The 20,807-nt window shown below is 37.3% G+C and overlaps 1 non-coding gene and 1 pseudogene across 1 annotated transcript; both read left to right on the forward strand.

Annotated features, from left to right (window-relative positions):
* Positions 1-1,570: 1,570 nt before the first annotated feature.
* Positions 1,571-1,677, forward strand: LOC127076971 (small nucleolar RNA R71). The gene has a single exon (XR_007786975.1). It is a non-coding gene; the product is annotated as a small nucleolar RNA R71 (small nucleolar RNA).
* Positions 1,678-5,859: 4,182 nt separating this feature from the next.
* LOC127135770 (uncharacterized) lies at positions 5,860-13,118 on the forward strand (annotated as a pseudogene).
* Positions 13,119-20,807: the final 7,689 nt, after the last annotated feature.

A 20,807-nucleotide genomic window follows, 5' to 3' on the forward strand; every position in this document is an offset into this window, starting at 1 on the left:
TTTTACGTCTATGATGGCACCGGCGGTTGCTAAGAAAGGTCTTCCCAATATAATGGGGGTAACTTCATCTTCTCTTATGTCCATAATTATAAAATCGGTTGGGATGTAGAATTGACCTATGCGCACGGGAACGTTTTCAAGAATTCCTACGGGATATCTAACGGAACGATCTGCTAATTGCACAGACATTTTAGTTGGTCTTAATTCTCCCATTTCCAGTTTCTTGCATATGGGCAAGGGCATAACACTGATACCGACTCCTAAATCGCATAGAGCTTTGTCTATGACAAATTTTCCTATGTGACAGGGTATAGAGAAACTACCAGGATCTTTAAGTTTAGGAGGCATATTCTGGATTATAGCGCTACATTCAGCAATGAGTGTAACGGTTTCGCTATCTTCAAGTTTCCTTTTATTAGAAAGAATTTCTTTTAAGAACTTAGCATATGAAGGCATCTGTGTAATAGCTTCTGTAAAAGGAATTGTGACGTTTAATTGTTTCAGTAGGTCAACAAATTTTTTAAATTGGCCCGTGTCTTTGGTTTTAATAAGCCTTTGAGGATAAGGGATAGGTGGTTTATAAGGCGGTGGAGGTACATAAGGTTCTTTCTTTTCTACGGTTTCCTTATTACTCTCTTCCTTTTCCTTAGGTTTATTTTCTTCCTCAGTTGACTTTTTAGAGTTTTGGTTTTCAATTCTTGGATCAGATGGTCCTTCTACCTTTGTTCCACTTCTCAATATAATTGCATGAGCGTGGCTTTTCGGGTTAGGTTGGGGCTGTCCAGGAAATGTACCAGTTGGGGCAGCAGTAGGCGCTTGTTGTTGAGCTACTTGTGAGATTTGTGTTTCCAGCATTTTGTTATGGGTAGCCAGGGCATCTACTTTACTTGCTAGTTGTTTAATCTGTTCGTTAGTGTGTACATTCTGGTTTAAGAACTCTTTATTGGTTTGCTATTGAGAAGCTATGAAGTTCTCCATCATGATTTCCAAGTTGGATTTCCTAGGAACGTTATTGTTAGGTGTAGATGGGGTCGGATTTTGATATCCAGGAGGTATAGCTGGGGCTTGACTGGGAGTTTAACCTGGTGCGTATAAAGCATTATTACTCTTATATGAAAAATTAGGATGGTTCTTCCAGTTTGAGTTATAGGTATGCGAGTAAGGATTTCCTTGAGCATAGTTCACTTGCTCTGCTTGGATTCCTGTTAGGAGTTGACAATCTGTAGGAGTGTGACCTTGGATTCCACAGACTTCGCAATTTTGAGTCACGACAACCACGGTGGCTGGAGGTGATACATTTAAACTTTCAATTTTCTGGGCAAGAGCATCCACTTTTGCATTAACATGATCAAGGCTACTTATCTCGTACATGCCAGTTTTCGTTTGAGGTTTTTCTACCATTGTTCTGTCTCTTCCCCACTGATAGTGGTTTTGGGCCATGCTTTCGATAAGTTGATAAGCGTCAGCGTAAGGTTTATCCATAAGCGCACCACCTGCGGCGACGTCTATTGTTAATCTTGTGTTGTATAAGAGACCATTATAGAAGGTATGGATTACTAACCAGTCCTTTAAACCATGGTGTGGACAAAGTCTCATCATGTCTTTGTATCTTTCCCAAGCTTCGAAAAGAGACTCGTTATCTTTCTGTTTAAATCCATTTATCTGGGCTCTCAACATAGCTGTTTTGCTTGGAGGAAAATATCGGGCAAGAAAGACTTTCTTCAACTCATTCCATGTGGTGACTGAGTTGGAAGGAAGAGACTGAAGCCATCTTCTAGCTTTATCCCTTAACGAGAAAGGAAAGAGACGAAGTCGAATTGCCTCTGAAGTGACACCATTAGCTTTAACAGTATCAGCGTATTGGACAAATACGGATAAATGAAGGTTTGGATCCTCGGTAGGATTTCCAGAGAATTGATTCTGTTGTACTGCTTGTAACAGCGAAGGTTTAAGTTTGAAGTTGTTTGCTTCGATTGCGGGTGGAGCAATACTCGAATGCGGCTCATCTTGCGATGGAGCGGCGTAATCTCGAAGAGCACGAGCTGGTTCTGCCATCTCGGGTATCGGCGAAGGAAGGAGATTTTTAAGATCAGGAATTTCGATTGGAGGAAGATTGTTTGCAGCACGATACTCTCGAATTCGTCGTAAGACTCGGAGATATCGTTCAACGTCGTTGATTCGTAAGTAGTACGGTTCGCCTTGTGAGCGAGTATGTGGCATACAAATCAACGAAAGACAAGGAAAAATAAAAATTGCCTTAGTCTCTACAACGTAACAGAAGAGTTACGATATCGACTAAATAAAAGTCCCCGGCAACGGCGCCAAAAACTTGGTCGCGACTTTATGAGTCTAATGGGGTAATGACTGCAAGTGCACAGTCTAATCGCGTAATTTTAAAAGATATCGATCCCACAGGGACTTAATGAATCGATATACCGTTTTTCTAAGGTTACTTCGTAAAGCTAAGGCGGATTATACTTTGATGATTAGGGGGAAAAGTAAAACTAAAATTGGATCAAAATTAAATATCAAATAACGCGGATATCGGTATACAGTTCGTCGTAATTAGGGAATCAAATCTTCATTGGTTTCTTAGTTTTAAAATAAATCTTTTCAATAGACACTATTAATTAAAAGTCTTTTCTCAAACTCTCGCTCTGTTGAATCAAACTATGACTTTATATTAACGTACACTCTCACTATTTAGTTAAGTCCAAAATCACTTTTTGAAAACAATAGAATCTGTAGAAACTCTTTTTATTAAAATACTAACTGTTTAAACACCCTCGTCTCAAACTCTCGCTCTGTTGACTTAGATTATACGATTAAACTTAAATGCTTAACTCTCGTCCTCACATTTAACCTTTAAAAATACTTTTTGAAAATGATTAGAATTTAATTAACTCTAAAAATTGCTTTCGCCCTGATTTAAAGTTAATGTCCAATTTACACTGTCCAGTTAAAAGCTCAAACTTTCGTTCTATTGATTTTAACTTCTTTATGCTTTTTACTCTCGTACAAAAACTTTGGTATTAACTCTGTAAATTGAGACCATAAAAAGAGTGATTATATTTTTAAATAAATTTAAACCAACTTAGTTTTGGTTCCTTCATTCCGCTTACTTTACATACCGATATCTAAGTTTATTTAGCCGGACATGCTAAACAAGCCTAAACAATAATTATGCTTAAATACAGCCATATCAGACAAATAGTATAGATAAACAGCAGTGCAGAGCATATATAAATTAAAACAATAAAATTAAAGAACCTGTAAAATTAATAGAAATCTTGATTATTCCTAGCTTCGATGCTTGAACACTCCACCACAAGCCGGTTGGATTTGTTCTTACAATCTTCGATCAGACAGAAAAATAAAAGCGAAGGAATAAAATACTATGACCTAACGTAAGGTTAGATCCAGTAAAAGTTACACAATAGTTTCCGGTGTAGAAACTATTGTGAGAAAATTAATGGAATGCTTTGAAAATTGACTGGAAAAGAAAAGGAAATAAAAATTGCTAAGAAAGTAGAGTGCTGGAAAATTAAAAAGCAGTAAAAATAATGCACGGTGCCGAAAACTGAAAAATTAAGAGAGAGTCCTGCAGGGTTCCACCATTGGATCTATTTATACCAATCCATCAAGTGACCGTTTCTTCCAAAGTCCTTCAGTAGGTTTTGTCACGCGTCAACCGAAGAAAAAGGTGAACGTGCTTTTGTTACGCGTCAAAGCCAAAAATATAGGAATGTGGTGTGATGCTCGTCACACCATGTGTTACGCTCGTAACACTTAGCAGGGGGCGTGACGCTCGTCACACCTTGTGTGGCGATCGTCACAGCATCAGCACTTCTAGTTGGTAGTTGTGGGTTGGGCTTTAGTGGATTGCTTTTCATTCTCTTTTTGCACCTCATTTTCTTTCTTTTTCACGTATGCTTCAAATAGTGTTACCTGAAATAAATAGAAGGAAAATACCAAGTAATATCGAATAATATGAAATAAATCGAATCAAATAATAATATAATTTAATTAAATTGAGTCCAAAAATGTGATATTATTTCATGTTATCAAGAACATATATTCTACTTTGTGGCAATGAAGTGCTATTTTCCTTCTTTCTCTTCATAAAGCATGCAATACTCAAGGTAAAAACATTTTCATAAATATCAAATAATGTTACATCCATACACAAAATCCTGGGAAGCATTACATGAAACAAAATAATGCAAAGGAAAGAAAGATCATGTCGTTGCATCTAGAGCCGAGTTACCAGGATCACTCTCATGAGTCATCCCAAGAGTAGAATCAAACGTATCCAGCACCTCAGCCGAAATTATGGTGTCGGGGAAAAGCTTACTTGCATGTTCCACAACTCTATCATGGACCCCGAGCATAATTTGCATATTCCGCTGAAGGGAATCACAGAGCGCCAACCTCAGATTGGCCACCTCATCTTGAAGAGTTGCCAAGGTCTCATCAAAAGCCTCAGATTCTTGAAGAAGAGTTTTCCGATGCTCATCCACCTTGAGAGTATTTTCCTCAACAACATCAGAAGCTTTCCAATACCACTTCTCCACCTCTTTGAGAGCATCCTCAAACTTAGTCACCCAAGCAACAAAAATTGAAGGAGAGCCATAGATTTTTTTCCTCCGCTTGTAAAGAGTTGGAAGTTTTAACCTTCTCCTACAATGCAACAAGCTCCTCCTGGAGAGTAGAGCACCTCAGTTCCATGGTTTCACATTTCCCTTTCATAGTGTCCATTTCCTTTGTGGAATTACCAGGAGCTAAGACATCTCCCAGACCAGCAGAGACAAAGGAGAACATAGAAGCTACCTTGAACAAACTGTGAGTAAGCTCGAAGACGAGTTCCATCTTTTACCCCTCAGGGAGATTCAGAACAAAGGATGAATCTGACGTCAAAATAGTAGTAGCATCCTGTTAGGAGTGTGAGTTGTAACACCCTAATTTTAATTTTAATGTTATTAGTATTATTTTAATATTTTAATATTAATATTTATATAATAATTTGAGTGTTGATGTGTTTTTATTTAATTATTGGATGGTTGAGTTTTTATTAAAAATTTGTTTAATATTTAAATTAATTAAGAATAATAGAAATTGTGAACAATAATTAGTTTGAGGAGAAAAATAGATTTTTATTAAAACTATGGAAGAAAAGGTGAGAGTAGTAAGAGGTGAGGGTGTTGTGAGATTTATTAAAATGAGGATTATGGTTATTTTATTTTAAATAGAGAAGTTAGAAAGAAATTGGCAGTATGTATTTTGTTGGGAAAAAGAGACAGAAAGAAACCTAGGAGAGTGTTGGAAGAACAAAGGGAATCCCAGAAGGCAAAGTTCATCACTATGCAATTTTTGAGGTTATGGGGGAGGGGAGATTATTCAGATATGGGTGGCTAAACAGAGGGATAACGAGGGTTCCTTACCCTTTTGTCTTATCCATTTTCCCTTTAATATATAAATTGATGTTTGTGGCCAAAGAGAGTTTGGGCAAAACCCTTTGAGGAGATCGATTGATAAATGTTACCTTTTATTCTTGAGTAATATAATATGAACTCTTAGTTTATATGTACTCTGATTTTGATAACCTTGTTGATGAATGTATCATATTTGTGTATGGTAGTTACCTATGAATTAGAGATTTGTTCAATGGGGAGTAAATCATAAAAGTCAAAAAGTAGGAAAAAAGTCAAATCGAAAAAACGAAAAAAATTGAGAATTGGCGGTGCGGGATGCCACGTCACGACGGTGCACGTGGAAGAGCCGCAATAGCGCAGTGCACGATCGTGGATGGCTTCATCCACGATGCGAAGATAGGGCCGTAGTCAGCAGCGCGATGCCTGCATGATAGATTCTTTGTGGCGCGAGCGCAAAGGTGCACATGTGGCGGCGGAAGCCGCGGTGCTAGGTAGCACAATGGACGATGCGACGGACGTCGGTCTATCAACGCGGGTCGGAGATTTTGATCTTTGTTGTCCAGTTCGGTGAGTTTTGAGTAGTTTAGTGATTTCGATGACTGTTGGTTGCCTTTTGATGAGTTTGGAGTCCTTTTGTGACTGTTTGTTGCTTCTTGATGAATTTAGAGTCATTTTTTACAACTTTAGAGTTGAAGGTAAATAATAATGTGTTGTATTGAGTTGTCTGATGAGTTGTGAGTTGACCCTTTTGACTGTGAGAGTTGTCGGATATTATTGTTACCCAATTGGTGAGCATATTTGTTGAGTAATAATATGTTCACTCTGATGATGAGTAATGTTAAGCATGTATAATAATTTTCTTACCATGTTGGTGGACTTACATGAGTAATAATATGTTTACTCTATTGATGAGTATTGTTGAACACATATGTTAATATTTTCCTTGTTGGTGTGTGTCATACCCCGATTTTGGCCCTGGAATTTTCTTCCCATCAATCACTCGTTTGCATTCTTTCTTCACTCACCTTCATATCCTTCATTCATGGTCATATTTACTATTTCAATATCTTTTTCTTTATTTTTTTATTTTTTATTTATTTTATTATTTCTCACATTTTTCACGTCCCAAATTTACATTCATATTTGCTTCATTCACCTTAAAAAAAAAAAGGAAATCCATTAATATTGAAGGAATTCTACATAATCATTCATATTTCAATTACGTCATTTTCCCTTTCAATCTTAATTCAAGGAGATTCCATCTATATTCCATCTCATATTTCTATATATCATGTTCAAATTTGCATTCACATTTTTTCATTCACATTGAAAAGCTTCCATTCATCCATACACATACTCATTCATATTTTTATTACTTCATTCATTTTTGCCACATCCACTCACTCAGCTTATTACCAAGAATTATCATCAAAGGATTCTTCCTACTTTTGTCATCAATGAGGTTAAGGACAAGCTTTCTGCCGTGTTTGGTTATGAAATGAGATTGCTTTCAAGGTTTATCCCATCATCTAAAGCCCAGACACGTGCTTCACAAAGTGGTGCGGATGCAAAATCATATATCCTCATTAGCCAACTGATTTATATGAAAAATATGTTGTGGATGCGAATACAGCGTACATGTCTGGTTTCACGTTTGTCATAATTAGTATTGTACATCTTGCTGGCAGCAAAACTCCAGAAGAAAGTCTATGGAGCCAGTTAAATAGGATGAGTTTGAATGACAATGAAGCAAATCATCATGTTCTTGGAAACATTAAGCAAGCCTTGGAACTTCTTGTTCAGCAAAGGTATTTACAGAAGGACAAAGTTCATGGTCCTGAAGGCAATACCATATATTATGAGCTTGCCGAGAGAGCTTTAGATGGACCCATCAACAACAAGGTCAAGGAATATATATATCTCAGATTATGAGGGAAACTTCCTAATAAGTTACCAGCTTTTCAGCATATCAATTGTGATATAATTATGCCTACAGAGGGAAATGGTGAGATACTAACTCGGTTCGAATTTACTCCTGATCAATTTAAGGCTAAGCTCTGCAAGAATATCAATTTACATTGTGTGTTCTTCGCCAGAACATAAGTTTGTCCAAGGCATACTTAATTTACAAGAAAAACAGTTGGCATTCGAATCTTTATTACAAGAGGAAAACGCTGTAAGGAAAAAGTATGGAGAGAGATTGCCAAGGAAGCCTCCACTAATATCCAAGGATCATGAACGTGCTTATTTTGATTCTGCTGATTGGGCTTTGGGGAAGCAAGGAGCACAAAAGCCTAAAGGACCACTTGAAGCACTCCGTCCAAAACTGCAGCCAACTCCAACGGCAACGGAAACACATCAAAGGCAGAACCTGCGAAACCAAACTGAAGAGAACTTGTCGCACCTCGAAAAAATGGGGGATACGACTTCAAAGCGAAGCGCAATCGCACGCTCGCAATGATGGACTGAACATAGTCGCCACCGAACTTTATTTATTCCTAAAAAGGAAAGGGGAAATATCGATAAAACCCAAGACAAAAGAAAGGATAAGATATGGTCATCGCAACCAATATCAGGGTTCGGGAGTCGATTACGCAAGGGGAAGGTATTAGCACCCCTCACGTCCGTTGTACTCAACGGGAACTATTAGGTTAGTTGTGTGCGTTAGTGTTAGTTGAAATATTAGGCTTTTCGAATTATTAGGTGGGAAAGAAAGAAAGGATGAGAAGAGAATATTTTTGGATTTTTGACGAAGGACTAAACCTAAGTTTTTTATTAGTGGGCCTGACAAGATTTACAAATCCTGCTCCTATGTATCTCAAAAGAGAAATCAAGGCTTACGTAGTTCTGGGTAGAAAAATGTTTGTTTGTTGGTCGATTTTAGCGAAAGTTATATTGTATTAATCGACGAAAACATTGTTTTACCCAAAACAGATGAGGAGTGGACGCATACCACACATCGAACGGATTTATAAATCTACATTCGGAAAAGCGTCACTTATCTCGACTCAACAATCGTGGCCGAAACATTGTTTTATATCACTTAAGACAAGATACCTTTTGTTTATGAAAAAGGTTTTTGATTAATCGCACGGCGGCGAGAAAAGTGTTTGATTATTTGGATGTATTTTGAGTGATGGCGAGAACTTGGATGAGCGAGATATACATCTCGAATCCTAGCCTCAGGAGTGCACGGTATACACCATGTTCCATTTCCATCTTTATTGAAAAAGTATTAAGGTATGAATTAGGTATTTTGAAGTTTGAAAGACGAGTACTTGTGACCTACAAGCTCTTACAGCTTGGGTCTAATACTCGGGACTACGTCTGGACATTCCACCCAGGCAGTCTGTTTCTTTCCAATATTGCTAAGAAAATGATTCGAATATTTATGAATGTTTTGGAGGGAAGACGAATATTTATGGCTTGCAAGCTCTTACAGCTTGAGCCTAATATTCGGGATTACAACTGGATATTCCCTCCAGGTAATCTTTTTCTTCCAACTTTATTAAGAAGATGGTTTGAGATATTTACAGGTGTTTTGGAGAGAAGACGAATATTTATGGCTTGCAAGCTCTTACAGCTTGAGCCTAATATTCGGGATTACAACTGGATATTCCCTCCAGGTAATCTTTTTCTTCCAACTTTATTAAGAAGATGGTTTGAGATATTTACAGGTGTTTTGGAGAGAAGACGAATATTTATGGCTTGCAAGCTCTTACAGCTTGAGCCTAATATTCAGGATTACGACTGGACATTCCATCCAGGTAACCTTTTTCTTCACGTTTTATTTAGAAAATGATTTTGAATATTGGAGTGTTAAAGAGAAGACGAATATTTATGGCTTGCAAGCTCTTACAGCTTGAGCCTAATATTCGGGATTACGACTGGACATTCCATCCAGGTAACCTTTTTCTTCACGTTTTATTTAGAAAATGATTTGAATATTAAATTAAAACAATTAAAGTACCGAGGTTTGAAATTATTGAAAGTTAAGTTGATGTTGCTTAAGAGCTCATTGTAAGAAGGCCCAAGAGTAAGCCATGTGAGGTTGATGGTGATGCTTAAAAGCAATCGACTTACAAGGGTATGGAAATGGGCTCGACATTGAATCGAGGAATATGATTTTAATAGTTTAAAATGGTTTTGAATGAATGATGAAATTAATAAAAAAACAGATTTTGTGTTATTAAACAATAATACAACTACGAGTATGGGTGAAATTATAATAAAACACAAACATAGAAAAAAAATGAATGCTAAAAGAAATAAAGAAAATGCAATATGTGGGTATTGAACCCACTCCACTAAAGACTTAGAATCTACACTCTCTCCACTAGACTGCTTATAATTAGTTATCATTTAAATAACAACATAAATATACAAACCATACTAGATTGGAAAAAATGAAAAAAGAAACTAAAATAATAAATAGTAAAGGTCTGTTGGATTACCAAAGAAAACCCAGCCGCCTGGCTGTTGGGTTTCCAAAGAGAAATTAAAAGGTGCACTAAACAACATTACCAATAATTAACATTAAAACCAAAGAATACCAAAGGAATGGTCTTTAATCATATTTGAGTGCTATTTTCTTAAAAGTAAATGAAAAAAATAAAAATTGGGAACAGAAACACTCTTTGGAACAATCAAAGTCCATTCCTTTTTTCACGCTAAACCTCATCGTTCTCCCTCTCGTTCGCACGGTATACACCTCAATCGCTCTCTCTCATTCTCACGGTATACACCTCAATCGCTCTCTCTCATTCTCACCAAAACCCTCTCAATCGCGCTTTCTCTATCTCAGTACCGCTTTCAATCGTGCTCTCTCACTCAAACACAACAGGACATGCAAGAATTCGTGGATAAATTAAAAAAAGTGCTCACCTTCGGCGGTGATGACGTTGATGATGAAGCTTCAAACTCTTCCAACTCTTCAACCAGGTTTTCTTTGATTCTCCGGTTTAGGGTTTTTTCTGTTTGGTATCTTTTAATGCCGCCTCCGATTAGGGTTTTTCCTCTCTCTTTCTCACTGATCCCTCCACTATTTATCTTCTACGAATTAGGGTTTTCAGGATGGCATATGGAGCTCAAAAGAGTATCCTGCAAAACCTCCTTCTGGGTGGTCAGGTTTCGGTCACCCTAATTGATGCTTGGATTGGAACAGGTAAACTGGGTATATGCTTTCTTCTATGTTTTTGTCTCAATTCCAATTTGGGAATTTTTGGATTTTTAACAGCCTGGAATAATTAACCGTGTTTTACTGCAGTGAAAACCGGAATATTCATGTGGTTTAATGCTTGCAGGAGAAAACAATGAGCTTGGGAGCATGGCTTTCACGTGGCTTTGGTGGTGCAACTCTTCCGGAGGCGAAATACTGCGGGATTGGTGTTTAAGCTTTTTGATCCCTTCAGAATTTTATCAGATATAGCAATTGTCTGGACAGGTTCGTCATCCTAAAGTCTTACTGGATTGAACTTCTCTATTATCCTCACTCTTGATAGGAAGATCCTAACCCTTGAGGAATAATGTGACAGGTCCAAGACTTTCGACATTTTCATCATCAGAACTGTTGGAACCTCTTGGTTAGGATCGAGTATGAAACCGATATTTGAGATTTATTACTTCTGCTTCTAAATGCGATCCAAGTTGTGGCAGGGTTCGTGTGGAATTTCAAGACGGCTGCTGGAAACTGATGGATTCTGGAGAGGGTTTGTGCAGGTCTTGTTATGGTGTTGAGAGGTTAGAGTTGTAATTGGAGTTGGTTCTTGAAGGGTTGAAATGAAGAGTGATGGAAAGGTTGTGAAGTGGAGGGTGAAGTAGTGAGGTTGTAGGAGGATCCCCTTTTTTCTGCAGAATGACTTCCAAGTTATATAGAGGTTTCAATTCAGTTGGCGGTTGATGACAATTGGCGAAAATTGGAATTCGGTTAGCTTTCGGTTAGAAGTTGGATAGTTGGGTTATGATTGAAAGTGTGGTTTTGAAGTGTACTGTGAAGGTTTTTTTTTTGGAACGGTATCAGTTCTGTTATCCGGCTGAAGGCTTCCTTTTTCTCCTTCTGCTAGGTTGCGGCAATCATCATGCAGGAAACACCAAGTAGTTGTAACCGCTGTCTGTTCATTGCTTTGCCTGAGAGATAGCGATCAAGGTAGTTAACTGCCAAGAATAGTGTATCAGGTAGAAGTCTGTACTCTTCAGCAACCTTCACAAGCCAATCAATAAACATTGCCCGCATGCCGGCATTGATGTCTGTCTGTATCTTCTCCATGAAGTCTATAGATGGCCTTTTAATTTTCTCAGATACACGCAAATTTTCGTAGATTTCATTGGCAATGGATGCACAAAACCGCGGGTCTTTGAAATTGCAGTCAAGGTCAACAATTTTATTTGCTCTTGACTTCAGTATGGTGTCAACATCTGCCATTTTGGAAGAGTCTGAAATATTGAGAATGTTGCTCGTCCTATTTTCAATTGATTTGATCGACGCAACGTCGCCATTGCCAGTATATTTGAATTCCGGAGTCATCAAAGAATTACTGGTTGACATGCTCTCATCTAGTGAAACAGAGCCACTACAGGTGTTACTAGGAGAAATGAAAGTTAGCTTGAGTTAATTGTTGGAAAGAGAATTGTCACTCTCTTGGCTGTCGAATTGTAGCATCCGCCGCCCCTTTTATTAAATTCTCCTTTTCTTCCACTTTTGATTACAACGTATGTATTACATATATTAGTTTTGTCCTCAGAAGCTTTGTGCTTTAATGCTTCATCCGCACCTACCAAAGCTTCTTTGAATATAACTTGATTAATATCCAAAAGCCCTTGCATCATAACTGACTTGATATTTGCTTCTTCTATTTTCAATCCATTAGAAGCTTGAACACTATCAACAGTATCTTTCAATATTACTTCATATATTTCTTGCATGAAACCATACTTGAGATGCAAGTCTTCAATAATGAATCTATATTTACTTTCCATATCTTCAAAGAGACATTTATATACATCTTGAATAGTCGAAACTTCAACATATCAATTAAAAAAAATCAAAGAAACCAAATAAACCAATAAAAATCAAATTAATCTATAATTTGCTAAAATTACTTTGATGTCAAATTCTAACATTTATTTGGATATTAAAAATCAATTAGAATTTGAATCATTAGTAAAAATACAATTAAGATTAACTTGAAATTTGGAATTAGATTTACTTTGAAATTAAAATCGAATTGAAAATTAAAAAGTCAAATAGTTTGAATCCATTTTATAATCAAAGAAACACCCTGATCAAAAAACCAGATAATGACCAATGTTTATCAAGAGAAATGGATTTGGGAATGGATGGTTGCCTTTGGTCATGAATGTATGCAAATGAATTTTAGGCCAAGCGCCAAATGAAAAAGAAAAATGAAAGAAATTCAGGACCAAAATCGGGGTATGACAGAACTCAATTAATATCCAACAGAAAACTCACTTCCGATAATCCACAAACGCAACCACAACAAGCTTGTAGCAACTTAAAACCTTTCCAACATATCACACCAAAAAGGGAAGAGGTTAGAGTTTGAAAAACAAATATTACATCACAAGAGTTCACCTCACAACAACATCAACCAAATCATGATCAAAAAAGGCTTTGTAATAATTAATGTTTTAATGGAAACTTTTACCAAATTTCACTGCTGGCACTAGATGGGCAGTTGTTATGTCTTGTGGAGTTGGATTCTCAAACCAGTATTCAAAGCAAAAATATCTAGAAATTGCAGAATCCCATGGGAGTGATGCTTTGATGTGGGTACCTGTTAAAAACCACCAAACAAGGGATCGGATACTGTCACAAACTGAAGACAAATTGACTCAACCAAACAATACAACAATTTCATATATGAACTGAATAGGATTGAACGACAGGTTCATATATGACCTGACAATGGATAAAAGTTCAATAACAGGTTCATATATGACCTGAATAGGATTGAACAAACAGAGAAAAATCTTCAGTACAGGTTCAAGTATGACCTGACACCGGAACAAAGCTCAACAATAGGTTCAAACATGACCTGAATAGTATTGAACAAAAGTGAAAAATCTTCAGTACAGGTTCAAGTATGACCTGACACCGGAATAAGGGTTCAACAGCAGGTTCATATATGACCTGAATAGTATTGAACAAACAGAGAAAAAACTCTTCAGAGCAGGTTCAAGTATGACCTGACACCGGAATAAAGCTCAATAACAGGTTCATATATGACCTGAATAGTATTGAACAAATAGAGAAAAAAAATCTTCAGAGCAGGTTCAAGTATGACCTGACACCGGAATAGAGCTCAACAACAGGTTCATACATGACCTGAATGGTATTGAACAAAAATTGGAAAAACTCTTCAGAGCAGGTTCAAGTATGACCTGACCCCGGAATAAAGCTCAACAACAGGTTCATATATGACCTGAATAGTATTGAACAAAAATTGGAAAAACTCTTCAGAGCAGGTTCAAGTATGACCTGACCCCGGAATAAAAGCTCAACAACAGGTTCATACATGACCTGAATAGTGTTGAACAGAAATTGGAAAAACTCTTCAGAGCAGGTTCAAGTATGACCTGACCCCGGAATAAAAGCTCAACAACAGGTTCATATATGATATGAATGGTATTGAACAAAAGGAAAAAAAAACTTCAGAACAGGTTCAAGTATGACCTGACACTGGAATAAAGCTCAACAACAGGTTCATATATGACATGAATAGTATTGAACAAACAGAGAAAAAAAAAATCTTCAGTATAGGTTCATGTATGACCTGATACCGGAATAAGGCTCAACAACAGGTTCATATATGACCTGAATGGTATTGAACAAAAATTGGATTTAAAAATGACTGCAAAAACCGGATGTGGGTTTAAGGGCACCAAATACAAACTGGAATCAAAGGTCAAAGGATCATAGGATCGACAACAAGACCTGGATCAATGCAAAATGAGCACGAAGTACATTTCGGCTATGCATGATTTGAATTTCCTTTTATGCATGATATATGAATGATCATGATTATGAGAATGCTGACACTGGGCAGACTGGGAGTTTGTAGGGACTGTTTACAGAGATTCTGATTCCTCAACACCAATAACTCATACTCGTACAGTTAACAGGCGCATCCAGAGGAGAAACTATCATGATTGACAGTTATAAATAAACAAAGGTCCATCCTTCTAGAGGATTCATAAGTTGTATTCCATGGGGACTTTTGTTGGTGATTCTGGAGTATTTATGCAACCTTGAGGTTTTCGTGGAAACAAATGATTTTCCTTTGATTTTCACATATATCAAAGTAATTTTGTCCTAAATTTCAAATTCTTTTTCAAGTTTCAAAACTTCATTATTAACAAATAAATGACATCTTGTATAACAAAGAAGAGCGAAGATGAACACAACTAACAATGATTGGAAAAAACTTGTATTTTATTCAAGAATGGTAGCACACAAATGGCATAGCTCCATAGAGTGTTACAATTTTTTTGAAAATGGCAATAAGGAAAGGTTTACATTGAATTCAGTGACCACTAACATCCTTAATAGATATGATTTCCCAAAACCTTGCTTCTGAGGGGAGTAACTGGATTAATCTTCCACCTCAAATTCTTCGGTGTTAATCAGTAACAACTGATGCAGTTTATGCCTTTATGCCCCTAACTTTTGCCTGGATCGCCCTTTCGGGTTTTCAGTCCACCGGGATTTGTCAGGCATAGTATCTTTTGACTGCATCAGAGTTCACAGGGTGTGAGAGTTCTTCATCATCCATAGTTGTGAGAACCAAGGCACCTCCGGAGAAAGCTTTCTATACAACATATGGGCCTTCATAATTGGGAGTCCACTTCCCACGTGAGTCCTTGTGTATTGGCAAGATCTTCTTAAGCACTAGGTCTCCTTCTCTGAATTCCCGAACACGTACTTTCTTGTCAAAAGCCCTTTTAAGCCGTTTTTGGTATAATTGTCCATGGCACAAAGAAGTCAGTCGTTTCTCATCTATGAGGTTCAACTAATCAAATCTATTTTGAATCCACTCAGCCTCTTCTAGCTTGGTCTCCATCAAGATTCTCATTGAAGGTATCTCTACTTCAATTGGGAGAACTGCTTCCATCCCATATACCAAAGAGAACGGGGTTGCCCCTGTTGAAGTGCGGACGGAAGTCCGGTATCCATGCAGTGCAAAGGGTAGCATTTCGTGCCAATCCTTATAGGTTTTTACCATTTTCTGCAGGATCTTCTTGATGTTTTTATTAGCGGCTTCAACAGCGCCATTCATCTTTGGACGATATGGTGAAGAGTTATGGTGCTCAATCTTGAAGCTCTCGCATAACTCTTTCATGGTCTTATTGTTCAGATTCGTCCCATTATCTGTGATGATCCGACTTGGAATCCCATAACGGAAAATGATCTCTTTCTTGAGGAACCGTGCAACCACTTGCTTTGTCACATTAGCGTAAGAGGCGGCTTCTACCCATTTGGTAAAGTAATCAATGGCAACCAGGATGAAGCGGTGACCATTGGAAGCTTTAGGCTCGATGGCGCCAATCATGTCGATGCCCCACATTGAGAAAGGCCAAGGTGACGTCAAAACATTTAGTAGGGTCGGAGGCACGTGTACTTTGTCGGCATATATTTGGCATTTATGACATTTTCTAGCATAATTGAAACAGTCAGATTCCATGGTCAACCAGTAATAACCAGCTCTCAAAATCTTCTTGGCCATGGCATGCCCATTGGCATGAGTTCCAAAGGATCCTTCATGAATCTCCTTGATCAACAGGTCCGCTTCACGTCCATCTGTAGCACCTCAAATTTGCACCTATCATTGTGCATACCATCTCATATTAGGTCATAGCATATCATGATCCATTGCATAGCATTTGCATTGTCTTCAGTTGCCTCAAGAGCAAGCAAGCAAGAATTAGGTCAAACTGATCAGGAGGTCAGTCAACCAATCAAGTAAAGGTGTTTCTCAAGGAATCAAAGCCCTAGGGTTTGTCCAACAAGTTCACATGACTTGGAGGTTCACTTGAAGTGTTCAAGTCAAGGGTTGAAGGCTCAGAGGTCAGCAGTCAATGCACAGGCAGGCAGAAAACTCTAGACAGTCAACAATCAATCAAAGCAGTGGATGGTGGCCATTCTTGTGGAATTTGGGCACCATGGTCAATAATCAAGAGTTCATATGTCTTGGGACATCATTTGAAGTCAAAGTCTCAAGGAATTAGGGTTTGGAATTCATCAGAAGTGCACAGTCAGTCCAAAACCCTAGAAAAGTCAAAGTTGGTCAACTGTGGTTGATTCTATGGTTTTGATGGATGGAAATGGTTTGAAGGAGCTTATTCATGTCCTAATAGGCCTCATATGTCATGGCAATCAACATCATGGAAGAATTTGAAGCCAATCAGAAAATTTCCAGAAATAGAAAGTGGACCTGTAATTTCAACTGCCAAAAATAGAAACTTCTTGATCCTCAACTTGCATCATGATACAAGCTCCAAATGGATTTTTGCCCAACATGAAAGTTGAAGATCTTGTCTTCCCATTTTCAAAAAGTCCAAGAACTCTCAAATCCCATGTGTGGTTGTCAAGATATGATCAAATCATTTTCACCAATTTTTGAACTTCAAAGAGCCATATCTCTCAAACCATAAGGCCAAATTTGGTGGGGTTTTTTCCTACAAACCACATTTTTCATCCTCTTTCCAAAATATAAATTTCATTCATTAAAACCTTGCCAATCAAAATAGCATTTTTGGACCTTTTTCATTTAAATTCAAACTTTGACCAAACTTTGACTTTTTGAATTAAGACTTTTTTTCACCAATTGGCCAATTGGGAAATGTTTCATATATCATTTGTGATTTGTTCCAAGCCTTAAACCATGTTCATTTCACCCTTGTGCCATCATTTTGGACCAAAAATACAAACTTGGCAAATTGTGCATTTGGCTTCATAAGAGTAAAGCAAGTACAGCAATCCTTCAGCACACACAAAACAGCAGAATTTTAGTCTGTTTACAGCCTGGCCAAAGCCCACTCGAGCAGCAAATACACCTCCATTATCCACTTTGGTACAAATTAGCAAAGTTGCAAATCATGTCATTAAACAAAAACCAGCTTAACACATCATTAGCAGACCTTAAACAGCTGATATTTAAGTCTCATTTTCTGGACTGCAACCCTAGTTTTTTTACAGCCACCAAACAGAAAAACACATACTCTCCTTCTTGCGTTTTGGCCTGTTAGCAAAATTCTGCAAAACCCTTGAAGAAACTCGAGTAACCTTCATTCCTTCATCATCCAAACCACATTTTGAAGCTTAATCAACCTCCATTCCCTTGCTGTAACAGCTCCTTCTCACTCTGTTTTCACCAAAGCTCAGTAATGGAAAATCGTGAGTTGGACACTTTCAAGCATCTTTGAGCTGGCTTACTTCAAGAATCCTCCATCCTAGAGCACGAGGAGGGACTGTTTGAGCTTAAAATCACCAGAACAACACTGCAGCTCGACTTTCTTCAAAACAAGTAAGTGATTCGATCTTCACCATTTACCAAATCATGAGATGTTTTAGATAGGTATTGGTATGCTTGTTCCACTGCAACTTGTTTCATGTGATATGGTTTTGCATTGAGTGAGAAATCTGCTTTGTAAGTTTTGTGTCCATACTGGTTTTGCTCGGTCTGCTTTATTCATGATGAGTTAGTGAAAATGGATAGCACACTCACGTTATATGTTGCATGATGATTCTATTGGTGTGCTTGTTTGGTCATTCTGAGCATTTCGAAATTCTGACTTGTTGAAGGTGATGGACATATGCACTGTTGTATTGAACCCTCACTCTGTCCAAAATTCCCATGTTTATTTGTGTTTTGCTGTTGATTAAATGATGAGGTTTCATGGCCACGATTATGTGTTAATGTTGTTGTTCATGGGGATGATGATTGATGAACATGAAGATAAAACCCTGCTGCTGTTAAGAACTCGAGACAAGTTTCCAGAAATTTACATGATTTGTGTTTAGGTTTGTTTGTTTGTCCGTTATTGCATGATCATTGTTATGTCCTTGCCCTGCTGTTGGCCATGCTATCGATCGTTGTTGAGTTTTGATGAAGCTACCAATACCATGCTGCTAAACCCTGCCATGATAAACCCTGTTATTTTTCCAGAAAACTAGCTCATGTATGTTGGTTGCTGTTTGTCTGTTGGTGCTTGAATGTTGTTTTAATGTTGATAATAACACAATGAACAAATGCCCTGCTATTAAACTTTAAGCTGCACAGAATTTCCATGAGTAATGTTTGTTTGGTTGTTGGTTGATGATTGCTTGATGTTCATTATGCCATGCCATTGTGTGCTCGAAACTTGTTTGATGTTGATGAACATTGTTGATGATGCATGCTGCTGTTGTGTTTAAACCCTAGAGCTATGCACCAGGAATTTCTCATGATTGTTTGGTTTGTTGTTTTATGATGTGTTCTGCATGAAGAACATTCTCAATTGCCCTGCTCTGTGATTGATGCAATTCGAATTCTGTTTTGATGATGAACTTGGTTGATGAACATGAAGCATGCTGTTGTGTTAAAACATTTGTACCTTCCCAGAAATATGGTTTCATGTACGCATAAGTGTTGGCTGTTGTTGTTGTTTGTGATCACCTGAACCATTTCCACTGCAATTGCTATTTACCATGCTGCTTGGATTTCGCGTGTTGGTGATGAATCATGAAACTGAATATGAATACCATGCTGTTGTTTGTTTTGTTTGGTCGAATGATGATGATGATGAATGCTGTTGCTGTTTAAACATAACCCTGTCCAGAATTTTCTCATGATCGTGTTTGGATTGTTGTTGGTTAATGTTGCATGAGGGTAGTGTCGCATGGTCATTGTTTGCTTGTTGGTGTTGGTTACATTTGTTGGTCATGATTTTGTTTGAAATGTTGAAAGCCATGCTGCATAAACCCTAAGGGTTTTGATCTTGAAATACAATTGGTTGGTTTGATAGAATTTCCTGCGTGTGTACTGTTTTATTGCCAGCCAACCAATCACAACATTTCATTCTGTTTGCCAAAACGCAGCACTTCAATAAGTGACTGCAGATATTACACTTATGCCATCGGTTGACCTTGTTTGACCATATGCCATGCTATGTGTTTCATACTTTGTTCAATTATTCATCCAACTTCAACAATTCATTTTTAATTCATTTTAACTCCAAAAATTGTGGGATTTTTTGCATTAAACTCATGAAAATGTCTAGTATTTGATTGTGATTTTTAATTAATTTTCCATTGGCTGGATTTTAATTGATAATTATTTTCTTGACATGTATGCATAAATGATACATTGTGCCATTCCTTTTGTGAAATACTCATGTCATATCCTTTGAGCCTGAAATTTTTTGTGGTGAAACTAGACTCATTGACCTTCATTTCCATATAAAGTTTGTGCATTTATCATTTGTGGATTGAGAGTTATGATTTCCTGAAGTTATGTGTTACATTTGGTGCTATACCATGATCATGTATTTTCCCAATTTTTGTTCACATGCTTCCTTACATCCAAATGACCCCAAATTTTGCATGAATGATCTCTTACATGACTAGTGTGTGTATGAATTTTCTTGGAATTAATCTTGCTGTTTTCCATTTGATTGTGAATTTTCTTCCATGCTTTGTCATTTGTTGACTTTTTGTGCTACATGTTGCCAAATCTTGTGTGAAATTCTCAAATCTTATTGTATGACCATGAAATTTCATATGTGATAACTAGACACTTTAAGCTTTGCATTGGTATTAATCTCATTCATTTCTCTTCTGTTTTCAAATTGATATGATTTTTTGAAGTTGACCCATGCTTGTTGACTTTCACCATGCTTACTTGAATTTGGTTTGACTTCATGATTTTATTTGACTGCCTTCCTCTCATCCAAATGCAATGAAATTTTACATGTTTACCATGTTAGATGTTAGGATTGAATGTGATTTATTTGTTGATTTTTGAGATTGTTTGGGTTGACTTTTGATGCAAGTCATTCTGTTGACTTTTTTGTGCTTTCATTTGCCTTACTTTGACTTCAAATGTTCATGAAATGATAATAATGCATGATTTGAATGTGGGCCCAATTGTGATTGCTTACTAAATGTTTGACCTTGACTTTGGTTGACTTTTCTTGGCTGTTTTGACTTTTTCTTTCATCCTTGACCCTAGGCTAGTCCTAGTGGTCTTTTGAGCTTACAATTGAGTTCTTGTTTCAGGTTAAGCACCATTGCCATTGAGATCATACAAATGTGATTGGATTTGTTTACATATGAACTAACCTTTGTTTTGTAGATGGTTTGACTCATGTGTTTGAGTC

This window comes from Lathyrus oleraceus, chromosome 4 (genome assembly GCF_024323335.1).
Source record: "Lathyrus oleraceus cultivar Zhongwan6 chromosome 4, CAAS_Psat_ZW6_1.0, whole genome shotgun sequence".
Taxonomy (NCBI): domain Eukaryota; kingdom Viridiplantae; phylum Streptophyta; class Magnoliopsida; order Fabales; family Fabaceae; genus Lathyrus; species Lathyrus oleraceus.